This window comes from Cupressus sempervirens, chromosome 1 (genome assembly GCF_028749045.1).
Source record: "Cupressus sempervirens isolate cs-2001-9-10 chromosome 1, ASM2874904v1, whole genome shotgun sequence".
Lineage (NCBI taxonomy): Eukaryota > Viridiplantae > Streptophyta > Pinopsida > Cupressales > Cupressaceae > Cupressus > Cupressus sempervirens.
This window is the reverse complement of record NC_143118.1, coordinates 394312271-394327547: the sequence shown is the minus strand read 5'-3', so window position 1 is coordinate 394327547 and position 15277 is coordinate 394312271.

Sequence of the window (15277 nt, the reverse complement as noted above, 5' to 3'; positions counted from 1 at the left end):
ACATTTGAAAACATTAATTAACAAAAACCATATGTGAAGATATAAACATTAATCACAACATGTCCAATTTATTTGTAGGTATATTTTCCTATGAAGAAAGACCACGCCTGACAATATGAATCTAGAAGAAAATAATGAGACAATGGCTACATTGTGGGCTCAATTTCGAAGAAAACTTGATAAATGTTATTGTCCTTGCAAAAAGTTTAAGGGTTTAAAGAATCAAAGAATTCTAATCACAATAGCCCATAGTCATTGTAGGCAATATGGTCATGTTGAAGGGGGCCATGATTTTCGTCCATTGTTGAATGTGGATTTCCTACTGGAGGAACATGGAGGTGTGAATATCCAAGCTGAGGATAACACTCCCATGGAAGAAGATGATAATGTGCCAGAGGACATGATTGAAGAAGATGGTATTGGGGCAAGTGATGAAGAGGCTCACAATGATGGTACTAGCAAATTTGATAATAATGATGAAGATGGTCTTGATATACCTTTACTTGAGAAGGCACACCAGCCCTTATACCCAGGCTCCCAAACAACTCTACTGTCGGCTATAGTGTTGTTGGTGAACTTAAAGGTTATGAATAGCATATCCAATGTAGCAATGTCACGTATGATAAGGTATGTCATTTTTGTAATCTTCAATGTTAGCATACAATTACTATTCATTATATTAACAATGCATATTTGTTGTTGTAGGTTGATTAGTGAGTTTTTGTTACCACCATCAAATATTTTTCCTTGTTCGTACCGAGAATTATCTAACATTATGGATCATATTGGAATGAAGTATCAGACAATACATGCATGTCCCAATGATCATATTCCATATCATAAACAACATGAATTTGCAACAGAATGTCCTGATTGTCATGTTAGTAGATATCGGTCAGATCAAATAACAAAAAAAGTGCTTCACAAGGTTCTTCAGTACATTCCCATTATTTCACGTCTGGAACGGTTATTCAGGTGCGCTAGCTTGGCACAATTTATGGATTACCATGCACACAATAGAAGTCAGATGACATTATGCGAATGCTTGCGGATGGTTCTACATTTAAAGAGATAGAAGAAACATGGTCACACTTTAAAGAAGAACCTCGTAATCTGAAACTTTCATTGGTGGCGGATGGTGTCAATCCATATGGAGATATGAGATTTGTTTACTCAGTATGGCCTATTTTTGTTATTAACAATAACATTGCTCCTTGGATGTCCATAAACAGGGAGCACATAATGTTGTCAATGACTGTGTGAGGTATTTTTTTTTTTAGAGTTATCTAAATTAATTTATAAATAGTGCATGAAAATGGTTATAATAATTACATAATGTTTATGTTCATTCAATTTCTAGGTAAATACCAAGTTAAAGATATGAATGTGTATATTGAGCCCTTAATTTATGAGTTGTTGAAGTTATGGAATGGCATCACTATGTATGACATCTCTAGACTGATAGGACATCGACAATTTCAATTCCATAAAATGCTTGTATGGACAATACATGATGCCCCTGGGCTAACTCATTTTTGTGGTATGTTATATTGTTAAGATCACATATTTTTGGTATGTTATAGTGCTTACACATTACTATCAAATGCTTAATTTGTGCATGATAATTGTACATGATCCAATTATACATGATTTTTTAGGTCTTCAGACAAAGGGAAAATTTGCATGTCCAATTTTTGGTTCGAAGATGAAATTTTGTCATTCAAGAAGTTTAGGAAAGCAAGTGTTTGATGAGTTTAGACACTTTCTCCACAATAATCATAGGTATCGAATTGCCGAAAAACATCTTTTCAATGGGAAAGAAGAGACATCATCAAGGCCACAAAGAATGACACCTCATTTATGGAAGTTGGAATACGATCGACTAAATCATCGAGGTAATGTTCAATTTGTCGTCTGAAGTTTACAATTTGTATTTCGATATTGTCTTATATTTACTAATGTTGTAACTAATGCTTGTGAAGGTCGTCAAGGCATCAATGACCAACTTCCTAGAGGAATGAAAAGTTATCCTACTCAATTTAGTAGGTTACCATACTAGAAGGATCTCCCAATCATGCATTTGTTTGATGCTATGCATATTGGAAAGAATGTAATAGAGACACTATGGAAAATTTTGGATGGAAGGCGTGATAGAGAACAAATTGCTAAAATTTGTACTGACATTCATGAATCTAATCATACACTAAAAGTTTTCATTGAATCAAATAGGAATGGAGATCGCATAAATACAAGTGCCCTTCCTTGGTTATTAACGGAGCAACAAAGTGATGCATTAAAAGAAGTCATAAAAAAAACAAAATTTCCAACAGAATTTTTTGCAAACATTAGCACTCTTCTATCAAAGAAAGGTGATTTTGGGCCAGGGTTGAAGACAAATGATTGGCATACCTTCCTCAAGGTAAGTCATGTTTTCTATTTACAGTATATTTGTAAGATTGAATGTAGTACCAGTTGCATTATTTAATAATATATTGAAATGATCATTTTTTAATGATTGCAGTTCATCCTACCTCTATCCCTTCCACAATAGTTTGACAATAGTATTAAACAAGTTATATATGATCTTGGAAAATACATGAGGTTAGAAGAGTGTTTTTTCTTAGATTTGTAGCTTTTTATTTGAAATCTATTGTATAATTTTATTTGAAATCTCCTCTATGTGTTTTTGCGTGTTGAATCTCATTTAGGTGGTTATCATCTAAAAAAATTGATAAAAAAGATATAAAATATTGGAAGAGAAAAATTCCACAGCTTATGTGTGAAACACAAAAGTGTTTACCTCCAACATTTTTCAATGCTCAAGAACACTACCTCATACATCAAGTTGAGGAGATTAAATTGTGTGGACCTGTACAAGCTAGATCAATGTGGATGGTTGAGAGGCATTTGAAATTTATGAAGGGCTTGGTTCAACAAAGAGCATGTCCTGAGGGTTCTATGATAGAGGGATATATGATATACCAGACCATGGTGTATATCAGTGAATATCTTCCAAAGTTTGCAGTAGGTATCCATCTAGATCACATTTGGGATCCCAACTGTAATGACAAATTCAAAGGGGAGTACCTGATGGGGAAAGGTAGATTGAGGAGGGTGAGAGGTAATTATAAGTTTTTTTTTGTAATTTAACAATTCTTATCCATCATCAATATATATAAGTTATTTCTAAGTGGTGTAATTGTCTTCTTTATAGTTGGTCGTGAGTGGGATGCACTACACTTGTATATTGCAAACAATCTTGATTGGATGATAGTGTGGATTGAACAGTCTCAAGAAAATGGTCGCTCATTAACATGGGATGGTGTTGCATCGTTGGTTAAAGAAGCTCATCGTAATGGAGACCCCAATGTTACGCCAATGGTACTTGATCTAATATATGGCTTAAGAGATACAAAGGTATGCATAAGATTACTAATCATGAGACATAAGTTTAATATCAACTCATAGATCAATGAGAAGATTCTTGAAATGTTTGAATAATTTTAGGTCAAACACCACAAAGCTATGTACTACCATGGCTATAAATTCTGCACAAAAAAGTTAGATGAAACAAAGAAAACATGTGATTCTGGGATAAGTGTTGTCTTTGCGGTCACCAATATTTCATCTAGAACTGACATACATCCTCAACAATCTGAAAATTGATACTATGGAATTTTGGATGATATACTTGAGTGCAACTTTGATTCATTCAAAATAGTTCTATTTGTTGTCAAATGGTTTAGGTTACGACTGAATCAAAATGATCTCAATAGGACTGTTATTAAACACGACAGTGGATTTACTATGATTAATACAAGGTCATTTGAGCCAGTCGGAGATGAGCCCTATGTTCTTCTAAGTCAATGTGAGCAAGTGTTTTACTTTGGTGTTTCAGAAAAACCAAGTTGGTCATTTTTTGTTAGACATGACCCAAGAGGAAGGCCAGTAAAGTATAATGTGATCGAAGAAGAAGATATTGAAGAAGCGCAAGAGGAATTAAATGATTATATGGAATGACAGTTACCCAGTGATGAAGAAGAAGAAGATGGTGATGATTTTGGTCATGCTAACAATAATGGAAATAATGATGATGATGATGCTGATGATGATCATGATCATGGTGATGAAGATGGTGATGATCATGGAGATGATGGTCATGATGATGATAGTGATCAAGAGGATGATGATGGTGATGAAGATGGTGGTGGAGACGACGACGATCAAAGTGACAAGTTCAATGATGATGATGATGATGACATGCATGAAGATCATGATGATCAATGAAATTTTCAAACACGATCAATGTCAACTATGATAGGGTCTTGTATGACCAAATATTTCTTTCCAAACCATATGTGCACATATAAACATTAAGTAGAACATGTCAAATATTTTTTTAGATATAAACATTAGTTACGCTAAATTTTTAACTTAAGACAAATGATTTACATATACAATCTACCTTATTATTAACAGTTTTTTTGGTAAGTCTATTAATTTAATTTCGCTGCTGATTTCTAAGACTTATGAATTTTTTTCACAAGGCGATATGGATGCACCATCTCAGACACCTTCAATAGAGGTAAACATTAATTATTGTAAATTTTAATGTTAATATAGAAACAAATGTCCTATTATTATGTTCTTTTCTTTATAGCTTTGGAGTTATTTTGATGAAAGTATACGAATATTTGATGTCACAAATGATAGGAAAAAGCTACAATGATCACTAATCAAATGCAATCTGAAATATCGGCATCATATCTACATGACATTGGCCTTAGTACTGACCCTATATTCATCACCCAACAAATTATGCAAAGATACACTGATGAGCTTGTTAAAATTATCATCAAGGGTGATAGAAGTGAGGAGAAAGAGGCACTGAGAATAGAATTGGACCGCAGAATCCAAACTTTGAAAGTAAGCAGTAATAGAAGTTCAATAGATATTAATCTTTTATAGTATCTTATGGATCATGATCTCTAATTTTATGTGTTCTTGTATAGACATATGTGCCAGTTGCGAGGTCACATGGTGAACATGGTCAGGATTGTTGCGTAGTACCTTCGTGTAAGTGACACTTTGTTTATTTTGATCAAATTTATAACACTTACCTTTTTTTTTGTGGATGTTTCTCGCTAGTATCCCATTTGATATTTATCCATTGCAAATGTCTTTGCTAACAATATTCTATTCTTCAGCTCATGATGAAGTGTGGACTCCTCCTTCAATTGGCAGTCCACTATTGTCTACTGCATTGTCGGCAACAAGGACCATGCAAACATCATCATCTATGCCCAGTAGAACTGGTCAAACCTTGTTTTTCTATATTTTGTAATGTATTATATTTTGTAATGTCTTTCTACAAGTTGATGAAAAATGAAGTAGCATATTAGTGCTTAAATGATGTCTACAAAAGCTTGCATACACACAAACACATGCATACACACACCACGCATACATACATACATACATACATACATAAATACATACATACATACATACATACATACACACACACACACACACACATATATATATATATATAGCCACACATAGAGAGACATGGACATAGGCAGGGAGGTAGACCAATAGAGAGCAGTACTAAAATTTTCATTTAATTGTATGATGTTTCAGTTGATAGAGCAATAGAGAGCAGTACTACTAAAGCTGATCCATTTCCTGGAGCAGTTCGTGTGATTAGTACTGGTTCGTATGGAGGGACATTGTTGCTGAATAAGAAAATTGTGTTTCTATTAAGAGAATGAAAGCTTATAGGTGCTTTAAAATTGATATTATTTAAAGTGTAAATTTAGTTTACTTTACATTACTCATTTTGGACTGATAAATCCTTTATGTTTTTGTAGGTAATAATGCTTTCTTTGAACATCTTTTTCATATGACATTGAGACTATTTGGACCCACCATACGTAAAAGGTACATAGTTTCATATCATTGCTACATAATTTTTGTTTTCTTCTATGTATTGTAATATATTAAAGTTATTAATCCAACAATCTATTTGTTTTTAAAAAGGTGGAATTTACAAGCTGTGGAATTAAAAAATCAGTTGATTGCATCCATTGAGGAGAAATTTGAGAAAAACATTTTTGACACTGGCCTACATCTGAAAAGAGTAGCAAAGCATATAAAGACTATGAGGGATCAATATAGAAGGGCTCTTAAGGATAACCCAAAGTACGACCATCCTCCTATGATTCCACCGATGGAGTGGAATGAAATAATAGAAGATGCAAAGGAGAAAAGGCTATGTGAAGATAGAGATAATGAAGCAGCACAGGGCAAAAAGAGGTATGTCATTATAGTATTAAGTACATTGTAATCATGCACTAATTATTGATATTTGTAAATATATAATCTAAGATGTTTGAAATTGTTCATAGATTGTAGGACACATCTGTGGCTACAAAAGCGAGAATAGAAAAGGTTGGCCAACACAAACTTGGCTCTAGTGGCTATATGAATCTGCAGTCTTGACTTGTAAGTAGAGCAATGAATTTTGTATTTATTTTTTTAATATAATGTTGCAAACAGTTTTGTTTAATGAAACCATATGTGGAAAACTGATGTTATCAAGAAAAAAACACAGGGCACATATTTGAATGTGGAGGTCACAGATGAAGATAGAAAAATTGCCTTGAAGAAAGGCTATAAAGTTGTGGTTGCACGCCTACATAAAGAATCTATAAGCCTTGCCCAAGAATCTAGTGCACCAAATGATATCTCATAGGTAAATTGGTCAGATGAAAAGTAAATGAAATTAAATAGTTGAGAAGATTCTTTTTTGGTATTAGTTTTAAACATAAATTGACTACATAACAATGTGCATAACATTTTACTACAGCCTTCATATCCTACCACAGAACCTACTCCTGACGAAGCCCATGATGTGCATTATAGTGGTCAAGATATTAATTTGCTATTGAAAATTAATTATGCAATTATGAATACAATTTAACATCTTCAATTGGAATTTGACATGTATCCTTTTTTTTAATATGTCAGAGCATGTTGAACATCATATTCCAAGTGTTCAACATGTTGACACGATGGCAGATCATTATGTTAATGTACATGATTTGGCATTGTTAGGTAAGAAAAATGCATTTTATGTTGTACTTGTACTTAATTACAAACTTGTAACAGTTAGAAAAAGAAAAAGAGTATGCCAATTTATCGCATTCACTTGTTCTTGCAACAGAGCCCCCTTTAGTGCAGCAACCTCCTGCTCCTCCAAAGAGAAGAAACCATCGTAATTTTACATTACACGTGCCAAAAGAGGAGAATGAAGCAGATATGGATGTCCCTATGAGCGCTTTTCTTAAGAGAGCTCAAAAAAACAAAAAAAAGAAATGATGTTTTAAAAATCTTCTTTGATAAACCTTGTTGGATAATGAAAGAACTTTGTTTTAAGTAATTATGTATGAATGATGCATATTAATACAGATTTTTATTTTATGTTAATGAATATTGTTATGTGTTAATGAAGTTTTGATTAGTATTGTGTATTAATGATTTTTATATCATATTAATGAATGTTATGTGATTGTATTGATTGAATGTTATAGTTCATAAATTGATGAATGAATGAATGAAGTATGTAATTAGATGATAATGGGTACTTTAGATTGATGTTAGGGGGAGGGGGTTGAGGCTAGATGAGCTTCCACCTTCACGTGGTTGGCCTTGTTAAGTAGAGAATATTATAGTATTCTTGAAACCAAGTGAAGCTCAAATTTGTTAAGCCTTCAAACACACATCCCAATTCTCTTTAACGAGACTGAAGTTTTTTCGCTTGTAATAGTCTCATTGCAGTCATCTTTTGGTTCCTTCAACATATAGTTCTTGCTTAGTTTAAATCCCAATTATTAGATATTTTTCCACATTGGAGTTAATTTGGCATAGAAACCTGTATATTTTATTATATATATTTAGTCAACTGAAAGCAATGTAGAAATCATTCACATAGTTGATGTCTAATAAAAGAAGACAAGATGCATATACTATTTAGCATGGAAATCCTTGTAGGTGAATTGTGTGTGTATGTAAACACACACACACATATATGTATGTATGTATATAACTTCAAATAAATGTGTAGACTCAATTAGCAAGAGACACCAACCTCAAATCCTGCAATGCAAAAGGAACTGACCTTTGAAATGCAAACTGTTTATAATGTAGGTAGATTTTCCTTAGATCTCCTTCGAGGTCTTCAACAAATTTTCCTTGTACTTATGAATAATCCACTAAGATTTGAAATAGTATTTTTCAATAAATGCTCTAAACTTGGAATATACCTTCATAAAAATTCTGCCTTAGATCTACTCATCATATTCAAAATAAGCCTTCACATGTCTGTTCACTTAGGTCTGATTTAGGTCTTCCACAAATTTGGCTTATAATTATGCTCTTGAATCTCTTAAAATCTTCTTTGTATTCAAATGATATTTAATGAATTGATTGATACAAACTTCCTCATACTTGAATCCAAATATCATTGTCATTGTCAAACATAACACAGACATAAAATCATTTTGGTTATTCACTTGTTATACAAGTTAGTCTTATCTTTTTGGTTTTCACAAGTCATGCACTTATGCATCTTTGGGATATCCACAAGCTATTAGAGATGTTTGGATGGTTCATGTCCTTATTTTGTGTGTGTTGTTTGTAGGGTTTTTGCCATGAAGTCTAAGGATAGACATGTTGGATGTTTGTGATAGACATGTCCACCTATAAGAAAAGTATCAAATGTAGAAAAAATGCAAAGAAAAGCTTGTAAGGGTTTTAGGTGTCTTTAGGCCTAGTATAGCTTGTAAGGATTTTAGGTGTCTTCAGAAGGGTTAGTGAAGTTATAAAACCTTTGAAAGTTTAGTGAAATATATTAAAGACATATATGATTATAAGTTGTCGAAGTTGACACTTTGTGTCAACTTAGACAACAAATTTTAGTTTATAACTAACTGGTAACAGTTAGATAGTTAGACAGTAGTGGTTGTTTACTATTGTTCATTATTTAGAAGGGATTTGTTGAGTGTTTGGGGGAGAAGTAGAGTTGGGGTGGTGAGACAAGGCATTTTGAAAAAAAATTAATCAATAAAATAATCATGTTCTCTGCAATTCAATCTCTGTCCCATGGAACAGTGAGTTCCTATGATGTATCAAATGCATTTTGACTAATATTTAATGTGAGAACATTTTATTATTATTTTTATCTTTTCCACGCATTCTTTTATTTTTCATTACAGGTTGAGTAAGGAATAATAGATTGGTGAATTCAAACCAGTGACTGGTTAGGCACAGTCAACTATACTTATTTTGAAGTTTCCAATGTAGATTCTCTCCTACCACCTGTAGTCACTGTTATTGGTGGGAGACAATGAGGTTGTGATAATTTATTTGTACTATATTAACCAAATGCAAGAGAGTGGGAAAACTTGGTGCAAGTGTAGTGTTGGATGGTAATTGTTGATGGAGGTTTAGCCTGGATTAAACACCAGTCTAATAGACATTGGATCATTTCATGTTTGAAGATGTTTGGGGGGTGAATCCTTCATGTTTGGGGGGTGTCTCTGTTACCAAAAATGAGATAGTAGAGCACTTCTAGTGTTATGATGGGCAAAATATGTCTTTCATTATGATAGACTATTTCTAAGTCATCTGTGTTGTTTCTTGCTATTGTCAAGCAGTCTTTGTTTTCCTTGAGACCATGAACAAAATTATCTACCATTTTTTCTAATGATAAACTTTTGACTTGAACAATGATAAAGTTTATTAGTAATCATTATAGTGGAAGAACTTTTGACTTGTTCAAAAATTTTAGTTGAAGGTGTTGGAATTGATAGTGAACCCCAAGCTCCTAGAAATCACTTGCAACCAAAATGCATGTTACATCTATGTCTGAGAGAGAATATGATCCAAAAAGCATGCCTACTTTGGTGATTTGGCTATTATTGCAGCACTACAAAGTGTCTTATAGTGTTTCTCATTTTCTTAAATAATAGGCAATTAGTTCATGATTTCATCATATCTTATAGTGGAACAACTCCAAGAATCTTGGGTAAATTGCTTGCTATAAGACTTTCTTGTATAGGACACTCAATAATGTGGGCTAAGTAGTGGGCACAAAGAGGAACAAGAAAGGATCTGTACAAGTGCACGGTGCAGTAGAATTCAAAAATGAAATTATCTTAGTTTCATTCTGATTCTCCTCTGTTACCGTCACATACATGCACAGCTCACTTCAATTCTTCAATGCTCTCAAACTTATACACATCCCTTATTAGCAGATCTGGTCATAATTCTCCTAAAATTTACAAATATTCTTGGAAATAGCAGCTACCTAAGACTCAGGAATTAGATATAAATGAGTTGAGACCCGTATTTATAATTCTTGAACAGTATTGAAAATAATTTTTATTTTGTAAGATGATTTGATATGCAGCAGCAAAATTCATCCTTGTTTACTTCTGATTTATAAGACCAGTGCCTTATCCATTGGGCAAGAAATTGACTATTGGTGGGAGATCTGATTCAAATAACTTGTATAAGAATTAATCAACTGCAATCACCCATCTCCATTCTTATGCAATATCCCTTTTATGAACTCATAAACCCTACTGATTTACTGAAGCATTTATATAATTGCTTGAGTTAAAAGCAACAATAAAACCAGCATACAACCCATCCAGACTGCATTCAGCCAAATAAACCTTATTTAAATGACTTCAAAGTAAACAAACCCATAAACTGGAGATAGAAATTGATGATCCACAGATATAGTGTAAATACCCCTTTGTATTATCCTTTTCATATGACTAATACAATAACCAATAGAAAACCAATTGAATGCCTAGAATAGATTGCCATTTCTGTCATTTCAATTTGCTTATCAGAAAGTACAATGGAAGCAAACTCAAAACCTCTGCATACTATTGGATTAACTGAATATGTACTCTTCTTGAAAGAAACAAAAAATTGCACAAGTCTCAGACCATCACAATGCCTTGAAAACTCATTTATATAGCATGAGTTGCAACAAGCAAAGGGCAATTATGATCTGACAAATGTCCAAGGAACAAAGCATCATACAAAAGACAAAAATAATCACAATAGAATGCCAAGCATATCAAATATTCCTTCAGGTAGGCCCATTCTAGTTTTTGTTATGAATCATCAACTTCTGATTTGTCTCTCATTATTCTGGCTCCTCAGAATACGTGGCTACCAAGCTGGCAAAAGAAGGATGATCTTGTGATACCTCCAAATCGTTTTTCTCCTGTGGGTTCTCACTACTTTCACCTTGAGCAGGCATTATTACCTTTTTCCCTTCTTCCTTTTCAGTTCTGGTGCAGAGGTGTCAATAACCTGCACCTCGCCTTCTTGTTTCTCATCATCATCTGAACTGTCCTCCTCTAACTACTTGTCCAATAGAAAATTTGCCATCCAAGTGTCAAATTGTATATCGTCTGGCCAGCTGAACTGTAGGATATCATTTTTCTTTTTTAAAATATAACCAGCCTCCTTTTCAAAACCAACAAATTCTTGCTTCAAAGAATCAAAAAATAATTGGACTTTAACCAATTCCTCTATCGTGGTGGCCCACCAGGCATGCCCCTTTTCATTAATAACTTTATTTATCCTTGTGCAAAAAAGGTCATCCAATTCTTTACTCCACCCTTCCTTATTTTTCAATTTCTTCTTTCTATCCAAGGCACAAGGAAATAGATGAAATTTTTTATTCTTGTACTTATTCAAATAAGAAACAATTTTCAGTTGCAGAGCAACTCTCCTATTATCAATATCTAACAAGTCATTAGCAATATCATACAATTTTTCAACATGGTCATTGGAAGACTTTATAACTGAATAACATAGAAGGGTGATTTCCTTTTCCCTTCTTCCCCATTTATTAACAATAGGCTTCAAGGTATCATCATGAGTTTTCAATTCCTCCCATATATCTATTACTTTTACCAACTGATCAAAGAATAAGGGCCACTCAATTTTGTCCACTAAATACATTAGAGCCTTTCTAAGCTTATCCTCATACTGCATATTTAACTCTACATGTAAGGCCCATAGTTTGCTCTTCCCTTCTTCAAATTCCTCAGCTGTATAATATTCAGGCCTTTGAGGTGTATCTGGTATCTCTACAAGGTGGGTGGATTTAAAAGGTTCCACTGGAGGATGGGGTATGTTATTCTTGGCCTTGTGGATTTCCCCATTGCCTTGTTTTCAAGTTCATTTCTCATTTTTACCTCCCTATTATAAGCCTCAAGAAGTGTTTCATATTTATTTTGTAACTCAGACATAACCCGTTCCTCCTTTTTAGTAGTGGCCAACACAAACTTAGAAGAATCCACATTCCAATATGTTGCTTGTACATGTGAAGTGTCAACAACCCTTCCTACAAGTATATTTCCCATCAACCTAGACTCATCTGATTGTGATGGTGTGGCTCTAGATCCCTTTCTCAATGACCAACTGACCAATGTAGCTTGATCTTCAATGAATGAAGTGCCTTGGAAGTCTCTTCTATTTGGGTCTTGCAACTCCAATCTACTTGAAACAGAATTGAAAATGAATGCATCTGCAATATCCCAATTGGGTAATAATAAAATGTTAGATGCCTTTATCATTTTCCTCCCCTCCTCAGGGCTTATATTCTACAATTCCTTCATCATTTCTTCTTTAATTTGGTTTTGCATGGAAGTTTCATCCATTTATGGATGCTCTATTTTCATCTTTTTACATTTCTCCTCGAAAATGTTCATTTTTGTCCTCCATGCAAACTGCTGAAAAGCCCTTGATTTCACAAAACTATCATCAGTCAAAAATTGATGACTTGCCTGCTCTAATCCAAGGTCCAACTCCCTGCCTCTATAATCAGCTATTGTTAGATCCAAACTTGGGAGAGGAAGTTCTAGAGGGTTACCCTCATCTAATTCTTCTTGAGTAATAAAAATAACTCCCTGTGATCCCATTTGTTCAACCTGTTCACTAGTGAGCTGCTCTTCTCCAATCCTCAAAGGGGACTGGGTGGGTGAATATTCCTCATCTTGAGGCCTTTCTTCTACCATTACCTTTTGCCTCTTAGGACTAGGCTCTTCAGGTCTCTCCTCTTGGGCTATACTGGTAGATCCTATTATTTGTTTGCCCTTATCTATGGGAACCCTTTTATTCTGAATTATAGTATATCTGGGCCTCTTTTGTACAATTATTTTATCAGTTCTCACATTTGGAGTGAAAGCCAACCTCCTCATGACCTCTCTGACCTTATTAGGATATGAATCAATAAAAAATTGTTTCTTTTCATTCATGACCTCCATTATTTCAAGGAAGGTATTCATGAGCTTACTTATTTTGTCAGCCTCTGTAATAGCATTATCCAAAGGATCATATTTATTATCATAACAATGAATGAATTCTAAGACCCGAGAATAAACTCTTGATTTTTCCTTTTTAGTTTCCTACTCCTGCAATGAGAATTCATTCCTTATAATATCCTCTGGATAATAAGAATCGTGCTTGACCGATCCCAACTTGATTCTATGCCTCAACATCTGATTGAAAAATCCCTCAGAATCACAAAAATGGGGATGAGAGACAGCCATCATATAATGCTCCAAAATGTTATCCAAAAAGATTTATCCCCCTTTTGTAATCACAAACTGATGGGCCACTATGCAGGTAGGGAAAATTGACCCTAATTTCCTTTTCAACAAAAACGTTTCTTCCACTCCCCCTAACTGCCTAAAACTTCAGCCATTCCCACCTTCAAAGGAACTTGGTAAGGCAAAACATGAGGGTCCCCTTGAAACCATAGATTCTAAAAATAGTAGAAACAGGGTAGGGGATGATATCTCCCTAATTATGTGAAACTTTCAATTCATGGGGGTTATCCATAGGCTTGATGAGACTCATTAGTACCCTAGGGATTCTAGGATTGTCACTCAATATGAGGCATCTCAATTTAGCAGCAAAATATCTATCAAATCTAACAAAACTAGCATTACTTGCATCCCAGGTCATATTTGCACTCCACAACTGGACTGGCAGTATTTCCCCATTCTCCTCTCTGTTTAGTTCCATCTCATTACCAAAATATGTCACTCCTTTGAACAAAAACATAAGCATTAATAGAGAGTAGTGACCAAAATTTTTTTCCACCTTGCCCTTCGCAATCCCAACTAAACCAATGTGAAGTTCTTCAGCCAAAAAGGAAGCAAAATCAAAAATAACATCTGCACCAAAGGAAACAATCTAAACCATCATGTACATGAAACCAATGGGCATAAATTCTTGCTCATCTTCACCAAAAACTTGGCATAAGGTCTTGTATATCTCTACAGCCCGGGAAGTGAAAAGACTCTTCTTAAAAGGCTCTCAAGAGGCTGCAGTAATTACTGGAAAAGTTCCTATTGTACCAATATGTGCCCTTAGTGCACCTCCCCTAATTACATCCTTCTTTGCTTTATATTCACTCTCTAATTCTAGCGGATTGATCTACACATGGTAATCTGATAATGGTTCCAGGTGAATAACCTCTCTAATTTCTTCAGGAGTAATCGAGACCAGAGGCACACCATCCTTTCTTCTTACAACCCTAATGGCTTGGTCATAATTCTTAGCAATGGTTTCAAGAAAATCATAATCCATGAAAATACTTGGGACTACTAACTTTCCCAAATCAAAATTCCAGACATTAGCATGCGGGGCAAACAAGTTTCTTTTTGAAAACCACTTTTTAAACAAGATAAGGCAAGTTTGAGTAGTTGTTGCATCCCTAACCCAATTCCCCTTGTCATATAGGCCATCACCAATTTTAAGCCTAGGGTTTAAGGAAATTAATTTTTTAACTTGTGCAGGCTGTATAGTAGATTTTGGGAGTAATTCTAATAAATCATCGTGGACATTCCTATCCATATAATTAATTTGCCCAGAGAATAGTTTCTTAGGAGGCATTTTTATAGTATTGAGAGAATTGGAATGCCACAAAGGTCATAATATGAGTACTTACTTGACTTGCTGAACTTGTTCTTCTCTGAACTTCTAAAATTTCTCTTGAATGACAGAAGAATAGTTTCACATCTTTACCAGGCTTAACACGACACAATCAATCAAGCTCTTGTGCTCAAAAAATTTTCAATCTCTGTTCACGTGGGACTAGAATTAATGAAAATCTCTATGTTATACTCTATTTATCCCACACACGAAGCTTTCACTTATCATAAATGCGTCGAAC